We start from the raw sequence: 24,488 nt of genomic DNA, 5'->3' as shown, positions 1-24,488 counted from the left end.
TCACCCCTTCATTGTTGCTTAAGGCTCATGGCATATAATCCTTATCAATGGCTTACAAGTTGTTGAAATAGGTCCTCGGAGATGCTTTGTGGGGATGAGGTAGATGACTGATGCATTGATTTGAGCTTGAGATTTTGTACTTGTTGGGAAGTTGAGCTCTAAAGTGACAAAGACAAGTCCCATCAAGTGACCAAGTGACTTATGGTCACTTGACAAATACTAAGGGAATATGTGCAAAGTCAAAGGATCTAGTTGATCAAGTGGACCTTGATCAATATAAATCAAGGGGAATGGGATGGATAAAACACAAACAATGCATGATAATACAAAGACTAGGCTAAGGTCTCATTGTTAGGTAGCCCAAGCGAAAGTCATGTGGGTGCAAGTGTACTGAACTTAGGTCTCATTGTTAGGTAGCCCAAGAGAAAGCCATATGTGTGCTAATGTGTGCTAACCTAAACATATGAATGTGATAAGCAGAAGCATAAGGCAATGAACAAAATGACAAGTTCTTAAGAATACAAGTTCAAAAGTTCCGCATGTGAACAAAGAGAAAGGAACCAAGAGGGCAAGGAGTCCAAGGATCAAGCAAATGTCTAAGGTCATAAGTCTAAAGTCCAAAAGCGTTCATCATCATTCCAAGTCAAGCATAGGTCTTAAGGATCAAGTCTATCCATTTTATCATGTTTTGATTCATTGATATTGTCAAGCAAACCAAACATAAGATGAATAATACAAGATGAATAATGTATGAAGTGAGATGATGAATGAGGCATAATGATAAATTGCATTAAGTAACTGACATAAGGTAAGTTGCAAGAATGTAAAGTGTTAGATGTTAGATGTTAGAGGTTAGAAGGCAAAGTCAAGACAATGGGACCATTTATCAACAAGTCAAAGGACTCAAACATATGTTACACTAAGGGATGATCTATCACTAACTCAAATTGTTCAAAGTATGGTCAAATGACCATCTATTAACATATTGAATCAGAGAAGATTGAATCAACCAAGGGACCATCTATGAATGATTTGAAATGTTTAAGATTTGATCAACCAAGTAATCAAAGTCAAAATTTAAATTAAAAATCAATTTAAAATGAAATAAAATGATTTAAACTTGATTAAAAAGGAAAATTAAAAGGAAAATCCCAAACCATAATCAAAACAAAGAATAAATGGTTGAGAAAACTACACAAAGTCTCAAATATTGCACATAAATAGATCTCAAAAGTTGGATGCAAAAAGGTTTTAAAATGATAAAAAAAAATTGTAAAAGGAAATTCAAAATAAATGAAATAAAAATATTAATAAATGCAAAACTAATTCAAAAAAATGTGAGAAAAATGTATGTGATGCAAAATATTTTTAGAGACTTTTTGTATTAAAAAATTGGATAAAAAATGTTTAAAAATGAGAGAAATTAATTTGGAAATAAAAGGAATAAAAGAAAATAAAATAAAATAGAAAAGGGCGCCAACGACTGCTAAGATTTGAAAAAATGTGTTGGCTAGCTGTGATTGGTTGAATTTGAAATTTGGTACCAAAGCACACGCTTAACTAACTTCATCTTCAACCTTGGATTCGATTTCTACAAATCATGAACTTGTATTTTTAACAACACCCAAGCATGGGGTTAGCTTCGCAACACATCATTGTTCATGTTTCCCTGCATCAGAGTCATTGATTGGCTCTGAGTAGGGATAATTTTGCTCAAGAACACGATAAACCCTAAGTGTTCAAAGTAAAATTAAATAACTAATATGAAAGATAAATTAATGGTAGGAAAGGGCTTTTGATCAGTGGAGCAAGGTGAAGAGAGTGGTAACTTGTTTGCTCAAAGATTTAACTCGTAGCTACCTTTCTAGTTGGAGCTTCGATGGTCAACAATGGCAGAAATGGGGAGCACGGTGCAAGAGGTTTCAAGGCAAGGTGATGATGTAGTTAGATTCAGAGGATGCCAATGAATCTTTATGGGCAAATATTTTAGGTTGAAAGAGCTTGAAATGAAGAAACCGTAAACTGGTTTTGAAGCAATATTGGGTTCAAGTGAGACAGAGTTTTTCTGGCTATTCAAGCTTAAAAATTAAGGCGAAATGATCCTTTATTTATAGGAAATGAAATGGGAAGCTCACACATGCCAAACAGATATGAATTCGTGTAAATTAGGGTTGACATTTTGGAAAATGGTGCTCGTGTGAGGTGAAGCATGGAATGTATGATTTGATGATGAAACCTGGTCGTTTTATGTTCGTTCGCACATGTTTTAGCATCAGAAAAAAGTTACAGATGTGCAAGTGGTCCCAAGACGCAAAATGACTTGTAATTGCAAATTATGGGCATCGGGAAAAACAGAGTTCAACATTCCATGTTTGAAGCTAGGCCAAATGGAATCCACTCGTGCATTTTGTGATTTTCTTTGTGCCTTTTGTTCACTTCAGTTCCATGAATTCAATTCAAAAATAAACAACTCAAAAGGAGGCTTGAAGTGAAAATGGCAAGTGTTGAAAGTTGAGGTCGTGACATGCTTTCTAGGTCAGGCATTTGGTCAAGCAGTCTTGACACATTTTAGGCATCTTGAGGCCCAAAGTTCATGATACCATAACTTTTGATTCCCTCGTGAATTTTAAGCCAAAAATTGTCCAAATGATCTTTGACATAAGCTTAACAAAATGGAAAAGGAATTGGATCAAAAGGATACTTGAGCTTAAAATGGAATGGCTGCCAAGTGGGGGTCATGACAAGGTTTTGACCCAATTTGACAACTTAGCCCCTTCTAAAATTGAGCTTCTTAGAGGTTGAATTGATGCTTGATCCTTGAAGAAAAGTTGTAGAGGAAATCTTTAGGAACATTTAGCTCAAAGAAGCTTGTCAATTGGTTGAAAATTGAAGAAGTTATGGGCTTTAGACCAAAGTGAGTCATTCTTGCAAATTAGATCAACCAAACTTGTGCCAACTTGTGCAAACTTGAAGCTTCCTTGCATCCCAAACCAAAATGATGATGGAAAGAGCATGCCTTGAAGAGAACTTGATTAAGGCTTGAATGATATTGAGGATAACTTGATGATTGGGTGAAATGGCATGGAAATAAACACATGAACCACCCTTGAATCAATGAACCAATGCTTGCATCTTTCTTGACCAAAGTGACCATTGTTTTGTCTTGAATTGAAGCATGATCACCTACATGAACAAAGGAACAAAAAATTACCATCTCTTATGAAGCTTTGGTTAGTTGATAAGTAAAATAAAGTGAAAAAATCGAATGTTAAGATAGGAAAAGGGATGTTAAATTTTTGGGTATGACAATGACAACTATATTTCTGTGATAACAACTAAGGTCCAAGCATAATAAGTGATTAAAGACGCAATCAGGCTAAATAGAGTTTGATGAGTTTGATGATCACTAACAACATCCTATAATGATGGAACCTAATTAAATAGAATATAAATCAAACCTCATATCCAAGTAAAGTTCAATCAAGTGTTATAAGATTAAACTACCTGACTAGTCTTGAAGTGTGTGAAAGTTTGCCCTATCGTGTCTGAGTGAATAATATTGTAAAAGCAAAATGGTGTTTTTCATAAAGTTATACGGATAAATCACACACAAACATACACACACACACACACACACACACACTAAAAATATGTTTTCGAACCTATTTTCCCTAAATAATTCTCCAAAAAATTGTTTTGAAGTCGTGCTTGTTGAATAAGGAACTGTCCAAACAATTTTGGATAAAATTTCTATTGTCCAACTGATTGGCACGTATGCCCAATCCATTGGGTCAATGTGAAGATTATCCTTAATCGTTTAGGTTAGTGCCTTAATGAACGATAATGATTATATATTTTTTACTTCCTTTTTAAACCTTCTAAATAATTATTTTTATGCCTATCAATCGGTTATTGCATGATGCCAATCAATTGGCACATTATTTCTGGCCCAATTTTCCCCCTTTTTTGTGTCACCCTCTAGCCTATAAATAGAGGACCATTCCTTCATATTTTACTATCCAAAATCATGAGTTGTCATATCTCACTCTTCACTCTCTCTCTCTAAAAATAGTTTCTCGCTTTCTCTTGCTTAGAAATTTAGTCGTAGTACTTTCAAAAAAGGTTTTTTGTAAGTTGGGTATTTGTGTAATTCTGGAAAAGTAGAATTGTAAATTCAAGAAGGAGCATTTTTTCTTGGTTGGATAATTTATCCAATTAGGGGTTGTTTTTTTGGGTTCGAAGCTAAAGCCTTCAAAAAATTGGTTTGGGGATTTAGCTACTAAGTCGTCAGATCGGTTCAAAAGCTTAGCCCGTTTAAATTTTTTATGAAACCCACAATTCACCCTCCCTCTTGTGTATGGATTCATATGTTCACAACCACTTGAATCCTATAGGATTAAATCCTACAAGGGTCTCTATCAAGGCCCAAACATGGCTTGTGAACATGGAATCCATTTCAGATTTCATGGCCTCTAACCACTTTTTAGACTCGTGACGAGTGATAGCCTCTTGATAGTTCAAAAGATCATCGTGATCCATGAGCAATAAATTACCTTTCTTATTTATGATATCTCTCATGTTGGTGACATATCATGTTTGTCCTACGATGTTCTTGTTATACTTGAGCAGTTTTCTCTTCTACAACTGCTTGTCTTTCCTGCTCTAGTTCCTCCATATGTGTATCAATACTTTATAATTCTTTAATCTCTTCAAGATCTACTTTCCTCCCACTGATTCCTTTGGAAATAAAGTCCTTTTACAAGAATACTTCAGTTTGAGTGACAAACACTTTTCCCTCATAAGGATTGTAGAAGTAATGTCCTCTTGTTTCTTTAGATACCCCGCAAATAATCATTTATCAAATTTAGGCTCAAACTTATTTGGAATTTGTCGTTTCACATAAGCTTAGCAACCCAAATCTTCATGTAAGACATATGTGGTCTCTTACCACTCTATATCTAATGCGGTGTCTTCTCAACTTTTTTGGATGGAACACAATTAAGTGTGTAAGTTGTTGTCAATAGAGCATGTCCCCAAAAGGAGTTTGGAAGGACGACTTGATTCATCATGGATTAAACCATGTCTAACAAGGTCTAGTTTCTTCTCTCATATACACCATTACATTGTGGTGTTTCCGGGAGGAGTAAGTTGGGATAAAATCGCACACTCTTTTATATGGTCACTAAATTCAAGGTTTAAATATTCAGTATATCGATCTAATCAAGGGGTTTTAATATTCTTGCCTTGTTAGTTTTGTACTTCACTTTTGAATTCCTTAAACTTTTCAAAGGACTCATATTTGTGTTTCATTAAATACACATAACCATATCTACTGTAATCATTAGTAAATGCGATGAAGTATTGAAAACCTCCTCTGACTGGTGTGTTCAGTGGCCCACATACATCAGTATGTATGATGGAAAAAATATCATTAGCCCTTCACCTTTTCATGTGAACGGGGACTTTATCATCTTTCTAATTAAATAAAGATTTATGTGTCTCATATGATTCATAATCAAAAGAGTCCAAAAGTCTAACTTTATGGAGTTTGAAAATGTGTTTCTCATTTATGTGGTCTAAGTGACATTGTCAAAGGTAAGTTAGATTTAACTCGTTAGGTTTTATCCTTTTAGCATTAATATTATAAATAGTCATTTCAAGATCAAGTACATATAGTCAATTGTCATTTGTGCAGTAGCATATAATACATCATTCAAATAAATAGAGCAACAATTGTTCTTTAATATAAATGAATAACCAAACTTGTCAAAACAAAAAACATAAATGATATTCCTGCTAATTACATGTACATAATAGCAGTTCTCTAAATAAATTATTAAACATTAGGTAAATTCAATACATAAGTTCTTATGGCTAAAGCAACAACCTTTGCTCCATTGCCAACTCATAGATCAACTTCACCTTTTGTCAAATCTCTACTCATTTTTAGCCCATACACATTAGTACAAATGTGAGAACCACGTCCAGTATCCAATACTCATTATGATGCAGAAGTAGATAAATTTATTTCTATAACAAAAATACCTGAAGTTGAAGTTTATACACCATTAATCTTATCTTCTGGGTACATTGGGAAGTTTCTCTTCTAGTGTTCGGTCTTTCCGTAGTAGAAGCAAGTATCCTCCTTAGTTGTACCTTTGTTAGATTCAAATTATGAGTAATAGGTTTGGGCCTAGAAACTTCCTTGCATTCCTTTTACTATCCTACTTGTTGGGCCTTTTGTTACGCTTCTTTCCATTATTGACCATGAGAATAACCTTCCCTTTTGATTTCTGATTCTACTCGATAGTTCTCAACATGCCTAGCATCTCTACCAGAGTTTTGTCCATATCATTCATATTGAAATTAAGGACAAGTTAACTAAAGCTCTCCGTCAATATTTGTAGGATCAAATCAGTCGCAAGATCTTTTCTAAGGGGAAAACCCAACCTTTTAAGGTTCTTCACATACCCAATCATCTTGAGTACATGGGGACCTACAGGGGCTCCCTCTATTGGCTTTCATTGAAAAGGGGATTTGGAAACTTCAAACCTTTCATGCTTAGACTACTCTTAATATAACATATTCATGTGTTCGATCATATCAAACACTTTTATATTCTCATGTTACTTTTGCAATTCAAAGTTCATGGGAGCCAGCATAAGGCAGACAATTTTATTGGCATCATCGACATGCTTCTTATAAGCATCTCTTTCAGTCTTAGGAGCAAAACTAAGAGGCTTCTCCTCGAGAATAAGTGATACATACAACTTTTTCTCATGTTTGATGATAATTCTCAAGTTTCGATATTGTCATACCTCAATTTTGTCCCCGCCCATTTTCATATCACCTGCTATGGACATTTAAAATTTCATCTGATGCTAGGACGAAAAGTCCCTAGGTCATGACTTTATTTATCATTCATTTTTGGTTTTTATCATAATCATGCATCATCCCATGATCTTTGAATCTCACCTTCATACAATAAATTAAAATTCAACAAAGACCAAAGTCAAAGCAAAGCCAACAATATAATTACTTGAGCTAAAAGACAGAGGTTGATTCCTTTTATGTATTTCCAATAATTTTTCATGCATCATGTGTCGCATCCGCGAAAAAAACAACCGGCGGGACTCAAATAAAAACACAACACAGAGCCGCCACTGCGCGTTATTTATCCCAAAATAGGGAAAGGAAACGCTCAGAGAAACCTGGAAAGGAAATGGTCTCGCGACCAAAGAGAAAGGGTAAGGGAGTCGGTTACGCAAGGGGAAGGTATTAGCACCCCTCACGTCCGTCGTACTCGACGGGATCCACGTTCTAAAATAAAGAATAGGTTGCTAAACATCACACACACACACAGGGAACGCAGGTGGGGTTGAGAGAAGGGAGCTCGATAGGAACGAGAATCAGAGCCGCTGTAGTTCGGCTTACGCACGCCAAACAACACAAAACGCACAAACAGATGGCAAACCTGGAGCCCGACAACCACTCGATGGAATTACGTCAGCATCCGAACCAAAACACGCACAAAACGGCAAACGTGGAGCCCGACAGCCAATCACTGGACTTACGTCGGCATCCGAACCAAACATACACAAGAAGGATAACAAACAAACACACACAAAAAGAAAAAAAAGTGCCCGGAGTGGTCTCGCACGACCACCTGCCTACATACCTCGTCTGGAACAAGGATCAGGGCGATGTAGTTCCCCCTAAAGGGAAAGAAAAACTAGCCAGAAACCGAGGGAAGACACACTACCAGGGAGCTGGACTCGAGCCTAGTGTTGTCATGCATCGTTACCCTACGTTGAGGTTTCTACCTACTTGCACAATTGCAAACTAATCCTATCCAGGAAAGAAGCAAGCATACAAGCATACAGATCAAAACAAGCATTTCAAGCAAACATGTCAAACAAATATTCACATAGCACACACTATAACCAGTCAAGTGGGCTCAAACAATGGGTTTGACTGCCGAAGCAAGCCATCTGTACATGGGTATTATTCGCTCTTAACCTTGCCATTACGAGGCTAAGGTGAAGCAGATGAAAAGGTGAAGTGAGGATGAGACCTCACAGCTCTTATCCCTGACCAGGGAGAGCTTCTGACAAAGGAGCGTGGGTCCAGAATGGAGGGACCCTTCTACGCTCAAAGACTCTGACTCGATTGTGCAACAGCACGAGATCTTGGGTTTGTGCCCCAATGCATCAACACACAGCCGTGTGAGCAGAGGGACGACTCACAGAATAGTGGGGGATAGATTGCATATCCCTTGGCTTCCACCAATTGCCTCATAGAGGACTTCACCTGCTTAGGCACAATATTAAACAATCACAAACATCGCCTCTTAAGGAGGACTTCAGACATTTTGCCCGGCCAAATAACAGGCCGGGTCTCCAGACTACATGAAGAATAGAAGTCCTACCTCAAGTGGTTTAAAAACCAAGCAGCAGCAGGCAAGTTCTTAAAGAACTGTAAGCAACTAAATGTACCTGAAATCAATCAAGTATCATCAGTACTCAGACAGACAAACAATAAACAGCAAATGTTAATCAGTCAGACTATACAGATTAAGCAACACAGGTTAATGCACATAAGTGCAAGCTATAAGCTCAAGCTCAAGCTTCACAACCTACAAAACAAAGTCAAATTAGTTCAAAACATCCAACAATCTCAATTTAATTGACTTGAAGCATTCTCCTTAAGCATCATGCATTTCATCCTGAAAAGTCAATCCAAATGTGAGAAACTAGACCACTAGGCCAAGCCTAGGGTCCAAAAGTGAGAAAAAATTCTAAACAGCAAGGGATCTTCAACCAAAATCAAGCTAAAGCAATTCAAAAGCAAGAGCAATTGATCCCATACTCATATCATTCATCATATTCATTTCATGACCAAAACAAGTCAAACTAGGTCAAATGCAACATCCAATGTCCAAACAGAACTATTGCACTCAAAAGCATATCAAATCAATTCCAAAAATCCTCAAATAATTCACACCTAAACAGGACATATTCAAGGTATAGCATGTCAATTTTCAGCTCAATTGGACAAAAGGAACTAGGCCAATGAAAATCAAGAAATCCAGACACAATTATGTAGGCCAATTCAAGGTATCAACACAAGCATTCACTTCAAAAATTCATAAATCAGTGAAAACAATTAAGAAATGAATGGGACCAAAACAGGGATATCCTACAATGTGTCTACAACCAGCATACCAAATTTCATGTTCATCCAAAACCATATGAGCATTTCACATTAAATTTACAAACATGTGTCATATGAACTTGCATAATTGACCAACAGAGATGAAAAATATCAATCAAATTGAAAATGCCATATAAAAATCCAGAAAAATTTACATCACATCTCAACATATCAATAATCATCCATGCAAAATTTCAACTCATTCCAACAATCATAGGCTAGGCAAATAATTTCATGAAGTTGCCCTAGTTAGGTGTGACACAAATTGTCACACCTAAGTTCAAAAAATCATAACTCAATCATCAGGTATCCAAACATCACAAATTTTACATGTAAATCCCCAGAAACATGCCTAGAATCACCACAAAAAATCTCAAGAATTTCTTTTAAGGCATGAGTATTTCACAATGGAAATGGCAAAATGCACACAAAAATGACCTAAGTCAAACATCCCTAAGCAAAGTCAACAATTCACCATGCACAACCTGTAAAATCATATCCATAAAATTCTAAAGACAAAATGGGAGCTATAGAAAAAATCCTCATATTTTTTTGATTATTAAAATATTTTTTATGAATTTTTTAAGGTTTATGTGATTTTTTAAATAATTATTGAAGTTTTATTTAATTAATTGGTTCCAATGGCAATTTGGTAATTAAGCGCGCAGGAACCAAAACGCTGGCGTTTCATTTATTCGGTGGCTTCTCCTGATTGGCTAATTTTTCGCGCTAAACACAATTCAAACGCGGCCAGGAAATCAGATGGATCAAACGCAAGGATTCTCCAGAATTCTATCATCTTCATCATCGGTTTTTCCAGATTTGCCAAGAACACATGAACATCAAATCCTAACCAAAATCTACAAACTAATACTCGTTGGAAAGGTCTCAATGCGTGGAGTACGAATATCATCATAAAAACGTCCAGAAATTCACGTATCTCACGGATCGAACGAATCAAGTTTTGACATCACAACTAAAATTCAAGATAACTCGAGCTATGTTTCGTCATTTCAAAAACCAATCACATCATGATAATCCACGTCAAACACACTATAAAACGCATATAACAATTAAAGCAACGGTGAATTTCGAATTCTAACCTTGATTTGCAGGCAGTGTTGAAATCCGTGTTCTTGAGCTCCAATTTCCAAAAACAGATGCAGCAGAGGATATAGGATGTTGACTGGAGTGCTTTGCTTGGCTCGAATCAGCTTCTAGTGCACGAAATCCTCAAATGCCATTGATGCACCAAATATGAGCAGTCGAGTTTGGTGATGATTTGGATGTTGATCTTCAAAAACAGTTGAAGAAGATGATAATTGGAAGAAGCAGCAAGAAAAACCACACGATTTGATGGAGAATTGGAAGAGTTATGCTTCAATTTGCTTGATGTGTTCTTGAGGTTTTTGGTGAATTTGGAGGGAAAAGAGATTGAGATTTTGGGAAATGTGAATTCTGTTATGAGTTGGTTATGATTAGGAATATATACCTCAGCTTAATCCACACTTAATCACCTTAATTAACAAAATAGAATGTGTTTAGCAAAATGTCATTTGCAAAGCAAGGGCAAAATGGTACTTTCACCACAGGCCAATGACAGCTGTATTGACAGCTCATACACTCTCAAAATATCTGTCATGAGCTGTTGCAACTTGTCTCATCTTCATTGGATGTGTATTTCTCATTTTCCACATGTCATGGCACTTTTATGCATTTTCAAGTCCATTTCAAAAGTGAGTTCTCAAACCATGAGGCCTTGACATGTTATGAGCATTCAAACCATTTCCAAATATCATTTGTGAGATGTTGCAAAAATCCCCATTCAAAAATTCCCATTATTTCACAAGTTGGACAATTTTGCCCCTGGATCTTTAACTGTACACTTGAAATTTGACTTTTTGCATTGACCATTTTTGATGAAATCCAATTATGCACCATGAAAGTATATGTCAAATGGAGTTTGTGCATAAAAAGATCACCCAATTTGGACACTCCATGTGGAAGTTATGCCCTCCTGATTATGGGTCATTTTTGAAATTGAATGGACCGTAACTTGCCAACCATACATGGGAATTTCAAGTTCTTGGACTTTTTGGAAAGGTGAGACCAAGACCTTCAACTTTCATGTTGAACAAATTTTCATTTGAAGCTTCCTTGGACATGTAATTTTGAGGTCAAAAACTTTCCATTTTTGGAAACTTCCATTACAAGTCACTTTCTATTTTTGGCAATTTTTGTTCTGACTTGATTTTTCTCCATTCTTAAGCTTTGAAATGTCAAATAACACTTGTTCCAACATGAATGAAGTGTATCCAACTCATTTCCACCTCCAAATCCATTAAATCATGTACGGTTGACCACAGTTGACTTTTTCTTCTGATAGATGCATCTGGCCATACACTGATCAATCTGAGCCCCAATTCTCTGATGAAACGGCTCAAGGGTGAAACCCTAGCCTCAATTAGCTTCATACAATCACATGTTGATCCCCCTATACATCATAGACCCCATCTCCTGATCATGCCCTGATTGGCCCAATGCAACTGATTAGGGTTGACCAGTGGTCAAAACCCTAATCTCAAGGAATATACTCCAACACTTGATGAAACCAAACCATGATGATGATGATGAATCATTGTAATCAAGATGAAGACCAATATCCTTTGAGAACCATGAAACCCTAATTTGGACCTCCACATCCTCAGATGATTAATGACCAGTCCAATGAAACCCTAGCTTGCACTTTGACTTCCTCATCTTCTGATCAAGACTTGTGAGGATGACTTTGCACAATGTAACCACATGATATGCAATATGCAATGACTAATGACCTAAAAATGATATGCAACATGATATGCTAGTCCCAAGAGAGGAGGGCAAATTTTGAGGTGTTACATCATGTACATTCATTATTTACCGTTCATCATGCATATTTTTTCATCATATATATTTAAGGTCAATTTAAAAGTTAAAATAACCAACAAAAAAAACAAAAGACAAACGTGAACTTGCACATGAGAGTTTAGGTTTCATTCTTAATCACCATTGCATCATTCCATTCATACATTATCATTATCATCATGTTATCATCACCATCTGACAAAATGCAAAATTTCTAAAATTCAAGTCAATTTGAACTTAAATAGATCTCGAGGATTTATACATAATAATGACCATCATGCCATTTATTTTTGAATTGTCAAAGACATTGAATCAAAGCAAGTGGTGAATTTAAATGGCCTTGAATTTCATTGTTCTTTTTTTTACCAAGTTCAAATCATTTTGAAGTAAAGTAAATAATTAGAATGTGGATGGAGTTTTGAATTTCATTACAACCATTGACTTGTTACAAATACAAAATTACATGCTAGGACATGCCTATACATCATACGGTTTGCATTATCCCAATCATCCAAAATTGAATTAAAAAACAAAAAAAAAAACAAATTAATAACAGCCTAATGCAATTTAAATTTGAATTTCACTTTCATTTGAATTTTCAATACACTTTGAGAATTTGTTACAAGTGAAATTAGGACTTGCACATGCTTACACCAATACTCGGTTTCTACATTCCCCAATTTGAAAACAAAACAAATAAAAGCTAAAATTAACAATCAACTGAATTTTAAAATTGAATTTGAATTTACAACTTGAATTTAAATTACACTTTAAGTTTGTTACTGTGGAGTAAATACAAAATTTTACAAAGTGTGCACATGGACCAACTTGTAATCACACGACTTCCACCTTCTCCATCTCCATAAAATTAGTTAATTATATCTCACAATTCCTTCTACAGAGTGTTACAAGCATCAAATGGCATCTATAGAGGCCGCCCAAAATCACTAAAGGCTTCCCCGAATTTCTCAATTCCCGACAAAGCTTTTGGGTCAACTGTTAGTTGGAGCCCAATCCAGCCCAAATCCACCCCACTTGGCCAAAGGTATAAAAGGAATTTCACATGAAAAGCAACGTACATTCTCTGATCTTCACTTTTTACTACTCTCATCTTGAATCTTTAACTGACTTGGGTGTTGGAGTGTTAACCTTACAAGTCCACCATGGGCTGCCTTATCGATGATCAACACCACCGATTTAAGATCATCAGTTCATCAAATGTATCCAATTCTGGTTCCTAAACGAAACATATACTAAAAATCTCATATTCTTATATTAACTAATTAATCTTAGATTTGTTCATATGACACAAAACATTATATCAATTGACATTAAGTGAGCAACATGTTATCTTTCCAAAAAACACATAGTTTTCACCTATGAATAAGGAAGTTCTATTAAACGCACCATCCAGATCGTCTTTATCCACATTCTCCAATTTTAAAGTAGCAAGACATGATCAAATGACCATCTTTGAGGCCGATTGTTGGGTGAAATATGGATGTCTAATGGTCGGGGGGTTGAAGAGACTAGTCCCCTAAAACTATTTTCAATAACATTTTCTTTGAAATAAGAGTTTTACAAAAATTGGCGCATTAGAATTTTATAAAGATTGTGCTTGAACTGATTTCACAATTTACTCACAATATTAGAGAATACAATGAACGTGATAAATGAAGATGCTCAAACGATCATCATTTAATAAATTCAATTTACACACAATATCTAAATTGAATCTTATTAATCGAATGGTCAATCTAACATTAAATGTATATTTCATTAAAATATCGAGAAAGAAGATATAAATGATTGAATATATCACATACCTACGCTTACACATAAATCACTATAAGCTATAAAAAATTAGCCACATGCAATTCTAGAAAAGCGATAAAACCTAAGTCATGCAAAACTATAATGAAATTTAAAAGAGATAGGGAAAGAGAGATTTGTGCACCAAATTTATACTGGTTTAACACGTTCACTCTCGCTAGTGCTTACTCCAATATTCAATGAAGGATCGTTGAAATTTGTTAGATCTTCCACTATTTTTAAAATTAATATACGCGAGTTTTTGTTACAACTGACAAAACAAGATAATACTGAACACTTCAAGCCAAATAATACTTAAGCAAACACATACCTGAATCCTGATTTCCCTTATGTTATAGTAGATCACTAAAAAATTTCAAGTCCATAAGATCGTCTCCCGACCTTCAGCAAATTTCCTTCCTAGAACCAAAATTTTGTTCCAAAAGTATGCTTGTAATGGTCTTCACTCCAGCTTATTGGAAGTCCCCTGTTTGAGAATTTATTCAATTAAATGATCTTAGAAACTCCCAATTTTGTCTGCAACAACCTCACTTGGTTCTACCTAAGTCTTCACTTGAGAAGGAAATGATTTTTTCCTTATTGGAAGTCAGTCTCAAGAAACCATAATCACAAATTGATTCTTCAATCTTATACATACAAAAACTTCACACAAAAAATAATTAGAATCTCCTAATGTACCTCTGTAGCTATCACTCACACTCAATCTTAGAGTTGAGTACCACAACAATGGGTTTCTTAGACAAAGGTTGGAGATGATTGATTATTATAAGAATCTCACATAACTCCTTATAAAAAAATATATCAATCAACACTCTCTGAAGTTTTTCTATAGGATTTACTTGAGAGAGAAAGTGTTTGTTGTTAATAGGAATTGATCTTAATCTTTATTGTAAATTATTTACTTTCCTATAATAGGTTACATAAATTAGGCAATAGAGTATTTATCATTATAAGTTGTAATCACTTGTAATTATTGATACGATCATATATAGTATGGAATGCAATAGAGAAAGGCAGAAAGTCAATTTTCATGACATGGTATCAGTATGTGTTCGATCAAACATGTGAAACCTTGTTTCTTGGTCGCTCTCAAATTGTGTTCCTATCCCTGGTTAGTTTGGAAACAATTTCTTCCGGCAATAGAAACCTTGTAGCTGCTTGTGATTATGACTTTTCGGTTACCGTCTCTTGATTTCATCATTGCAATTTTTGTTGTTGTTCTGTGATCTGGATTCTGCAGATCGATTCTTGTTCATTTGGTTTTCGTTTGGTTGATTCTTGTTCATTTTGTTTTCAGTTGTGGTGGATTCTAGTTCTTTTCGCGGTTGCTGATTGTTGAGCAGTGCTAGCAGATTATGGTTGGAATCGGTAATCAATTGTTGTTCGGTGATTGCAGCGCGTAGCTTGTTCGATTGGTTGTTGTCTGGCTTGTCGATGCTGTTTCAAGTTTGTTCTGCTCTCTTGTTACATAGTGTTATATTGGTGAGAAGTTATTTAACTCTTTTTGTTGCATGTTTTGAAGAAAAAAATAGTTCACATGCAGAGTTTATTTTATAAAAAAAGGATTACTTGTATCATTTATAGAAAAAGGGGTTACTTGTATCATGGCTGCGGAAAACAAAAATATTATTTTTTGTGCCCGTTTTACTGGTAAAAATTATTCAATTTGGGAATTTCAATTCAAAAATTATGTGAAGGGTAAGGGATTATGGAGTCACCTAGACGATGCATCTAAGGCACCTACAGAGAAAGTTGCATTAAAGGCGTGGGAAACCAAAGATGCTCAAATAATTACTTGGATCCTCAGCACTATCGATCCTCAAATGATCAATAATTTGCGCTCCTTTTTCAATTGCTCAAGAAATATGGAACTATTTGAAGCGTATTCACAATCAAGATAATGTTGCCAAGTGTTTTCAGTTAGAGACGAAGATAGCAAATTACAAACAAGGTAATTTATTCATTCAAGAATATTATTCTGGTTTTCTAAATTTGTGGACAGAACACTCTTCTCTTATACAAGTCGATGTTCCAAAGAACTCTGTTGCGGCTATTCAAGCGGTCAACAACACAATTAGTTGAGATCAATTTCTCATGAAACTTCACCCAAAATTTGAAGTTATCAGGGGTGCTTTGTTGAATAGGAACCTCGTTCCTTCTTTAGATACATGTGTTAGAGAGCTTATAAGGGAAGAGCAATGTCTTATTACTCAAGGAGTCATGTCCCACGAAGTTGTTATTTCTGAGCCTGTGGCGGTTGCATATGTTGCTCAAAGTAGAGGCAAAGGTTGTTGTCATACCCCGATTTTGGTCCTGAATTTTTTCCATTTTTTCATTTTTATTTGGCACTTGGCCTAAAGTTCATTTGCATACATTCATGACCAAAGGCAACCATCCATTCCTAAATCCATATTTTTTTGATAAACATTGGTTATTATCTAAGCTTTTGATCATGATGCTTTTTGATTACAAAATGGATTTTAGTTATTTGACTTTTTTAATTTTCAATTTGATTTTAATTTCAAAGTAAATCTAATTCCAAATTTCAAGTTAATCTTAATTGTTTTTTTTACTAATGATTCAAACTCTAATTGATTTTAATTTTTAAATAAATGTTAGAATTGATATCAAAGTAATTTTAACAAATTATAGACTAATTTCATTTTAATTGGTTTTATTATTTTTTTTATTTTAAATTGACATTTAGATGAGTTTTAGATTATTTCAAAAAATCCATATCCATTTCTATAACCACAAATTCATTTCATTCAAACCAAGTTTGTTACAACCATTTTTTTTATGTAAATGTCATAAGTTTCCGACACTAGATAACCATTGCATTTACCAATTTCATTCCAATTCCAAAATACATTTGCGCTCAAAGCACATAAACCACAAAACCATAACATTATACAACCATTACCACATTTCCATAAATTACGATAGTCACTACCCAACCATTTCAATACATTCTATATATCTCAATCCATTACATATGATTTTTTTAACCGTGGCGAATCAACATCATCAAGGCCATAGCACTCCATAAGAATTCCAAAACAGCCCCGCCATCCAATGCGCTTCGTAGCCGCATCCAAGCCGAAATTCCCAAGCTAACCAATAACCTTCAGACTTTCTATTCATTCCTGAAGCAAATATGTCCAAAATTCTGCAGTAATTAACCAATTATGCATCACACCTGCAAGTTGCAAACCAAAGGATCCTGCACAAACATCAACGGTCAATAACCTGTATCAGTCCCAGGCATATTCACATTAATCCAAGTCCCAGGCATATTCACATTAATCCAAGCTGCAGCAGCCAACAAATAACAAGACATCAAGTAATCCCATCCTAAACTTATAACAACTCCAAAACAGTTCTCCAATAAGCTATGACGGCGACGCCTTTCGTTCCATAACAGGAATTGGTAAGAAATACAATGTTCATTTCAATTCTGATTTTTCACTTCACATTAGCTAATATAACATATTTCCATCAGTTTCGATTAAAAGCATTATAATCAATTGAACTAACAACATTCAACATCTAACAGAATTAACAATATTCATAACAACATTTTTACTAACTGCACAAAAGAATAATTCACTATCTAACAGCATTTTCTAAATCACTTCACTAATAGAACTTTAGTAAAAACCAACATCTAACCGAATTTCCAAATTTCAACTGAATTCAGAATAGAACCATAACAAATTCCAACCGAACTTCCAACTGTCCAACGAATTTCAACCCAAATGATATCCACCTAACCTCCAACAGCACGATTCAAAGCCACAACCTGAATCTGCCCTTACTAATTGGTTGGTTAACCTCCATACAAAACCGAAAACTCCATAGCAGCCTCTAACATAACTTCCAAGGCAAATGGTTAACCTGCACGGTATGAACAAAATCAATTGAAATCAAGAAAACCAACCGCACCCAAAAAGAACTTCTTCTCAAACCTGAGTTTGATCACAGCAAAACAGTTTCACATCCTCAACCGAACCAGAAGCGGATCTAAGAACTTCATCCACACTAGAACTCCACCCTAGGATTTCCATAACAAAAACACCTACATAAGAAAACGCAAAACAGAAGAACTCAACTTCAATCCATTTTTATCAGAGAAGTTTATCCATTTTAGTGACAGTATATACCTTTTTTCAAAGCACATTACTTTTAAAGTTGTATATCTCTTGCTGTGATGATTCAGAAACGTTGTGCTATAGCCTGTATCACAAAGTAGAAGAAGAAGTCTGTAAACCGAAGTTACTCATGCTTTCACTAAGTTTTCACTACAGTGAACAAAGTAATTGGTAACGGTAAGATTTCAAAAAATATCCCAAAAGAGAGTTGAGACAAAATTCAAAGAAGAAAGTTAGTTTTGTGTTACCTTCTCCGGATCCAAGCATCAAATAGGGAAGACCAAATTCTGAACACCAAAAGGGTTTCGCAGAGATACCTGTTTCGATCTCCATAAGCTAACCTGAAAACCCTAGGTAGTGAGTATAAAAAGAGGAGGCGACCACCATGAAACCGGAATTCGAAAATAGAGAAAAAAACCTAATTTTGGAGGCGACCAGGAAAAAACCTAGGTTTTCAGGGACGGAGAGGAGAATACGAAGCGAAGGAAGGACAAGGAAATCGTACCTGTTCTTGGAAATTCGGTGAGTCATTTCTCGTTTCGATCTGAGTCTCGCCTCGGTTTTACGAACTTCCATGAATGATGTCGAAATAAATCCAAGAACACGAATCCATGAGCTATAGTGATGAGCGCGATGCTCAGATATGAAGCGTGATGTTGTTATTGTAAACGCGAATCCATGATTTATTTTCGCCTTGATTTGTTTTCGTAGCTTATTTGCATAAGCGCTTTTCACCTTGATTTGTTTTCGTAGCTTATTTGCATAAGCGCTTTTATAGCTTATTTGCATAAGCGTTTTTGGCATCGTATTATGAATACTAACTCATGGGGTTTGGGCTTGGTTTGGACTAAAGCCCAAACAGACTACTCCCTGCACCCTTGCAGATATGGGCCGGTACCCCCTGTCCATTGCAAAAGCCCTTTTTTTTTCTTTGTCAATTAGCTTTTAATTGGAAATTTAGAATATTTCTGATTATATAGTAGATTTAATTAGGAATATTAGGTAATTAGTTTAGAATATTAATTAGGGAGTTAGGTTAATTGGGGGAGTTTTAAGATACAATTAGAAATTTAAAATTAGATTAGGTTAATATTATATTTAAATTAGAATAATATTAGTTTAGAATATTAGATTTTTTAGGATCATAATTAGGAGTTAATTACGTTAATGTTTTAGAATATTAAGAAATATTAGAAATATTATTGAGAATATTATAGGTAATTAGGAGTTAATCGGATTAATTAGGATCTTTAATTTTGATTAGCTTAATTAGGTTTAATTAGAAATATTAAAATTAACTAGACTAGGATTTTAGAAATAATCAGAATTAGTTTAGGATGTAGAATATTAAAATGAGTTCAGGATTTAATTGATTTTAATTAGGATTTTCATGAAATAGAAGTTTAATTCAATATTAACCATAATTATGAATTGACGGTTTTACCCCTAGACTTAGGAATAGGCAAGTTATTTATATCTTTTGTAATTTCTTACTATAACTTACAAAAATCTTTTCTTAAACAAACATGAAAGAAGAGGACCATTCGAATCTTGCATTCCGGTGGGAACCCTCGAATACTCGGTCATAAGCCTTGCATTTTCGATTAACCATTTATTTTATTTTATTTGATTCTTAAAACATTTAAATCAACTTATTCTTTTGTTATTTTTTTAAAAATAAAAATAAATAGATAAATACATATAAGTCATATTAATAAAAATTACAAAAAGAGGTTTACCATTTATTTCTCTTTTAATTTTAGATTATATCATGAAAATTTCCAAAAAAGAGGTTTACGATTTATTTTATTTTAATTTTAGATTATATCATAAAAATCAAAAATTAAGTTTACCATTTATTTCTAGATCATGTCATAAAAATTCATAAAAAATAAGTTTAGCATTTATTTTCTTTAATTTTAAATCATGTCATGAAATATTCCAAAAAATCAAGTTTGCCATTTATTTACTTTTAATTTTAAATCATGCCATAAAATATTCCAAAAAAGAGCTTACCATTTATTTTCTTTTAATTCTAGATCATGTCATAAAAATATTCCAAAAAAAAGAGTTTATCATTTATTTAATTTAATTCTAGATCATGTTATAAAAATTCAAAAAAATAACTTTACCTTTTATTTTATTTTAATTTATATTATGTTATAAAAATTATTTAAAAAAATTTAATTTATTTATTTTCATCATTAGTTTTAGATCATGTTATAAAAAATATTAAAAAGATTAATTTAGTCGTTTTCATCATTATTTTTAGATTGTTATAATAAATATTAAATAAGGATTAATTTAGTTAGTTTGATTATTATTTTTAGATTCTGTTATAAGAATTTAAAAAAAATATATTTAATTTAGTTATTTTCATCATTATTTTAAATTATGTTATAAAAATATAAAAAAAGTTAATTTAAATATATTTATTATTATCATTAGATTATGTTATAAAAAATAAAAAGGTTATGTTTAATTTATTTTTTGTTGTTGTCATAAAAAAGTATTTAATTGTTTTATTTTAAGATTTTTTTATAAATAATATGCATATGTCTAATATTAAATTGGTCTTATTCTCTCACTTTATTTTACTAGACATAAAAGAATATAATTGTATTTTTCTTCAACTTAATTTCTTGCCATTTTCTCTAAATGTTTGAATAACTATAGAATTATTATTTTTATATAATATCATTTTCTTTGTAGTTTTATTTATTATTGTTAGAATATTACGAATAAATAATTAAATAAATATCTAGTATTGATGTTGACTAATTAATAGAATAAAATACTTATGACTACTTTCTTAAACTTTGATCCTACCCCAAGTTATATATTTTAATCTGATTAATTTGTTTCTTATCCCAATTAAAACACTTTACTATTTAAGTTAAAATATTAAAACATTTTTTTGAATAACTCAAAAGAAGTGGACTATTGGAATCTAGCATTCCGGTAAGAACCCTTGAATGATCGGTCTTAAACCACGCGTTTTGGAGTAATTGTTCATTTTTTCTAAAAACACATTAATTAACTTGGACAAAATAAGGGCCGTTGAGATCAAACATTCTGGCGTAACCCTTTGAACATTTGATTCTCATCAAGTGTTCGTTGTCCAGTAAATAATTTTCTTAAATAATTCAAATGAAAAAGGGCATTGGAATCTAGCATTCCAGTGAAACCCTGAATTTTTGATCCGAGGCTCATGTCTCGTTCTCATCAAACATTCGTCTTTCAAACTCAAGAATACTTAATTCTTACCTTAACACTTTTTCAATAAAGATGGAAATGGAACATGGTGTATACTGTGCACTCCTGAGATTAAGATTCGAGGCGGATGCCTCGCCTATCTTAACTCTCGCCAGCGTCTAAAATTGTCAATGTGGTTTCTTCAAACCCTTTCTCAATCAAACCTAAAAATACTTAATCTCTATCAAATACTTTTGCTAATGAAGATGGAAATGGAACATGGTGTATACTGTGCACTCCTGAGGCTAGGATTCGAGATGTATATCTCGCTCATCCAAGTTCTCGCCATCACTCAAAATACATCCAACCAATCAAACTCTTTTCTCGCCGCCGTGCGATTAATCAAAAAACCTTTTCATAAACAAAAGGTATCTTGTCTTAAGTGATACAAAACAATGTTTCGGCCACAATTGTTGAGTCGAGATAAATGACGCTTTTCCGAATGTAGATCTATAAATCCGTTCGATGTGTGGTATGCGTCCACTCCTCATCTGTTTTGGGTAAAACGATGTTTTTGTCGATTAATACAATATAGCTTTCGCTAAAATCGACCAACAAACAAACATTTTTCTACCCAGAACTACGTAAGCCTTGATTTCTCTTTTGAGATACGTAGGAGCAGGATTTATAAATCTTGTCAGGCCCACTAATAAAAACTTAGGTTTAGTCCTTCGTCAAAAAAATCAAAAAACATTTTTTCTCTCTTCTATTTATTCTCTCCCTCATTATAACTTAAGAAGACTAACATAAGCTAACATTCAAAACGAAACTAACTAAACGGTTCCCGTTGAGTACAACGGACATGAGGGGTGCTAATACCTTCCCCTTGCGTAACCGACTCCCGAACCCTGATATTGGTTGCGATGACCATATCTTATCCTTTCTTTTATGGGTTTTATCGATATTTCCCTTTTCCTTTTTAGGAATAAATAAAGTTCGGTGGCGACTCTGTTCAGTCAATCATTGCGAGCGTGCGATCGCGCTTCGCTTTGAAGTCGTATCCCCATTTTTCGAGGTGCGACAGTTGTGATATGAGACATGTTCAATGTTTCTCTTGCAAACAATTTGGGCATATTGCTCGTAATAGCAATAATAAGATTTGTAATTATTGCAAGCAGCAGGGACATATTATCTCCGAGTGTCCCACACGTCCTCCACGACCAACACAATGTTCGGTGCAAGCATTCCATGTAACTACAAATTCTATAGTTGGTCCTTCCAACAGTGGTGCATCAAACAACGGTGTTATACAACCTGAATTGATTCAATAAATGGTACTTTATGTTATTTCGGCATTAGGAATTCAGGGTAAGTCTTCTAATGTTTCTCGCCAATGATTTCGTGATTCTGGTGCATCCAATCACATGACAGGATCCTCAGAATATTTGCACAATCTGTAATCTTATTGGGGTAATCAGAAAAATCAAATAGCTGATAGTAATAACTTATCTATCACTGATGTCGGTGACATAAACTCTGATTTTTCGGATGTACTTGTATCACCTGGACTTGCTTCCAATTTATTGTCTGTTGGTCAATTGATAGATGAAAAATATATTATTAACTTTTCTAGTATTGGATGTCTTGTGCAGGAGCAGGTGCCGGGGAAGGTGATCGCGAAGGGGCCTAAAGTGGAAAGATTATTTCCAATACAGTTTATTTCTAATCATTTGTCCCTTTCTGGTAATACCATTTTGAATTTTATGAGGATTGGCATGGAAAATTAGGTCATCCAAACTCTGCTATTTTGTCTCATTTATGTAAAATTGGTTTGTTGGGAAATAAAAGTGTTATAACTAATGCCTTTGTTTCATGTTTTGTTTGCAAATTAGCTAAAAGTAAAACACTTCCTTTTTTGTCTGGTGCCCATCGTGCTTCCACTTGTTTTGAGATGATTCATAGTGATGTATGGGGAATGTCTCCTGTTGTTTCTCATGTTCACTATAAATATTTTGTCACATTTATCGATGATTATAGTCATTTTACTTGGATATATTTTCTTCTTTCTAAATCTGAAGTGTTTTCTATGTTTAAGAAATTTTTGACATATGTTGAAACTCAATTTCAAGCAAGTGTAAGAAAATTTTGCTCTGACTCTGGTGGTGAGTACATGTCTCATGAGTTTCAGGAATATCTTCAACAAAAAGGCATTTTGTCTCAATGATCTTATCCCAATACTCCTCAACAAAATGGCATGGCAGAATGTAAGAATCATCATTTTCTTGATGTAACACACACCTTACTTCTCCAAGCTTTTGTACCATCCCGATTTTGGACGGAGACTCTTTCCACAGTGTCTTCTTGATCAATCGTCTTCCTTCTATGATTATTGATCTTGATTCTCCTTTCTTTCATTTTTTTAAATGCATCCTGATTATAGTGTTTTACATACTTTTTGGTGTGTGTGTGTGTGTGTGTGTGTGTGTGTGTGTGTGTGTGTGTTATGTTCACTTACCTCCATTTGAAAGGCATAAGCTTGGAGCACAATCAGTTCAATGTGCACATATGGGATATAGTAACTCTTATAAGGGATTTATGTGTTATGATGTCACTAACTATCGTCTTTTCATTTCTAGGAATGTGACATTTTTTGATAATCAGTTTATGTATCCCTGTGTTTCTTCTGCCATTAATGATATTATTACTCTTCCTAAGTTTTCTATTATGCCTCAATCTATAGAACGTTATAAACCAGGTCATGTATATGTCAGAAAATGCATACAGGAGGTTCCCACACCCCTTCCTGACACTGAACCGCCACCTGATCCTGTACCAGTTGAACCACGACGTTCTGGTCGAATATCTCGAGCACCAGATAAATATTCACCAGACATGTATGATTCCTCACATACTTCTCTGATTGCCACACTATCTAGCATATATATTCCTACTTGTTACTCACAGGCTATTAAAGATGTGCGATGGATAAAAGCAATGAATGAAGAGCTTCAAGCTCTTCAAGAGAATTTCACATGGGATATTTTCTCATGTCCTCCTGATGTCAAGCCTATAGGTTGCAAATGGGTGTATTATGTGAAACTGAATTCTGATGGGTCCATCAACCGCTACAAGGCTCGTTAGGTTATTTTAGGAAATAAGCAGGAATATGGAATTGATTATGATGAGACATTT

General features: G+C 34.2%; 1 long non-coding RNA gene across 1 annotated transcript; it reads right to left on the bottom strand.

The window, feature by feature from the left end:
• Positions 1 to 16,772: 16,772 nt before the first annotated feature.
• Positions 16,773 to 18,830, bottom strand: LOC127121286 (uncharacterized). The gene is made up of 5 exons (XR_007803379.1): positions 18,607 to 18,830; positions 18,350 to 18,442; positions 18,114 to 18,186; positions 17,919 to 18,028; positions 16,773 to 17,847 (listed from the first exon to the last, which is right to left on the bottom strand). It is a non-coding gene; the product is annotated as an uncharacterized LOC127121286 (long non-coding RNA).
• Positions 18,831 to 24,488: the final 5,658 nt, after the last annotated feature.

Source organism: Lathyrus oleraceus, chromosome 2, assembly GCF_024323335.1.
Source record: "Lathyrus oleraceus cultivar Zhongwan6 chromosome 2, CAAS_Psat_ZW6_1.0, whole genome shotgun sequence".
NCBI lineage: Eukaryota > Viridiplantae > Streptophyta > Magnoliopsida > Fabales > Fabaceae > Lathyrus > Lathyrus oleraceus.
Note: the sequence above shows the minus strand (reverse complement) of the source record. Positions and strands in the feature narration are given on the sequence as shown.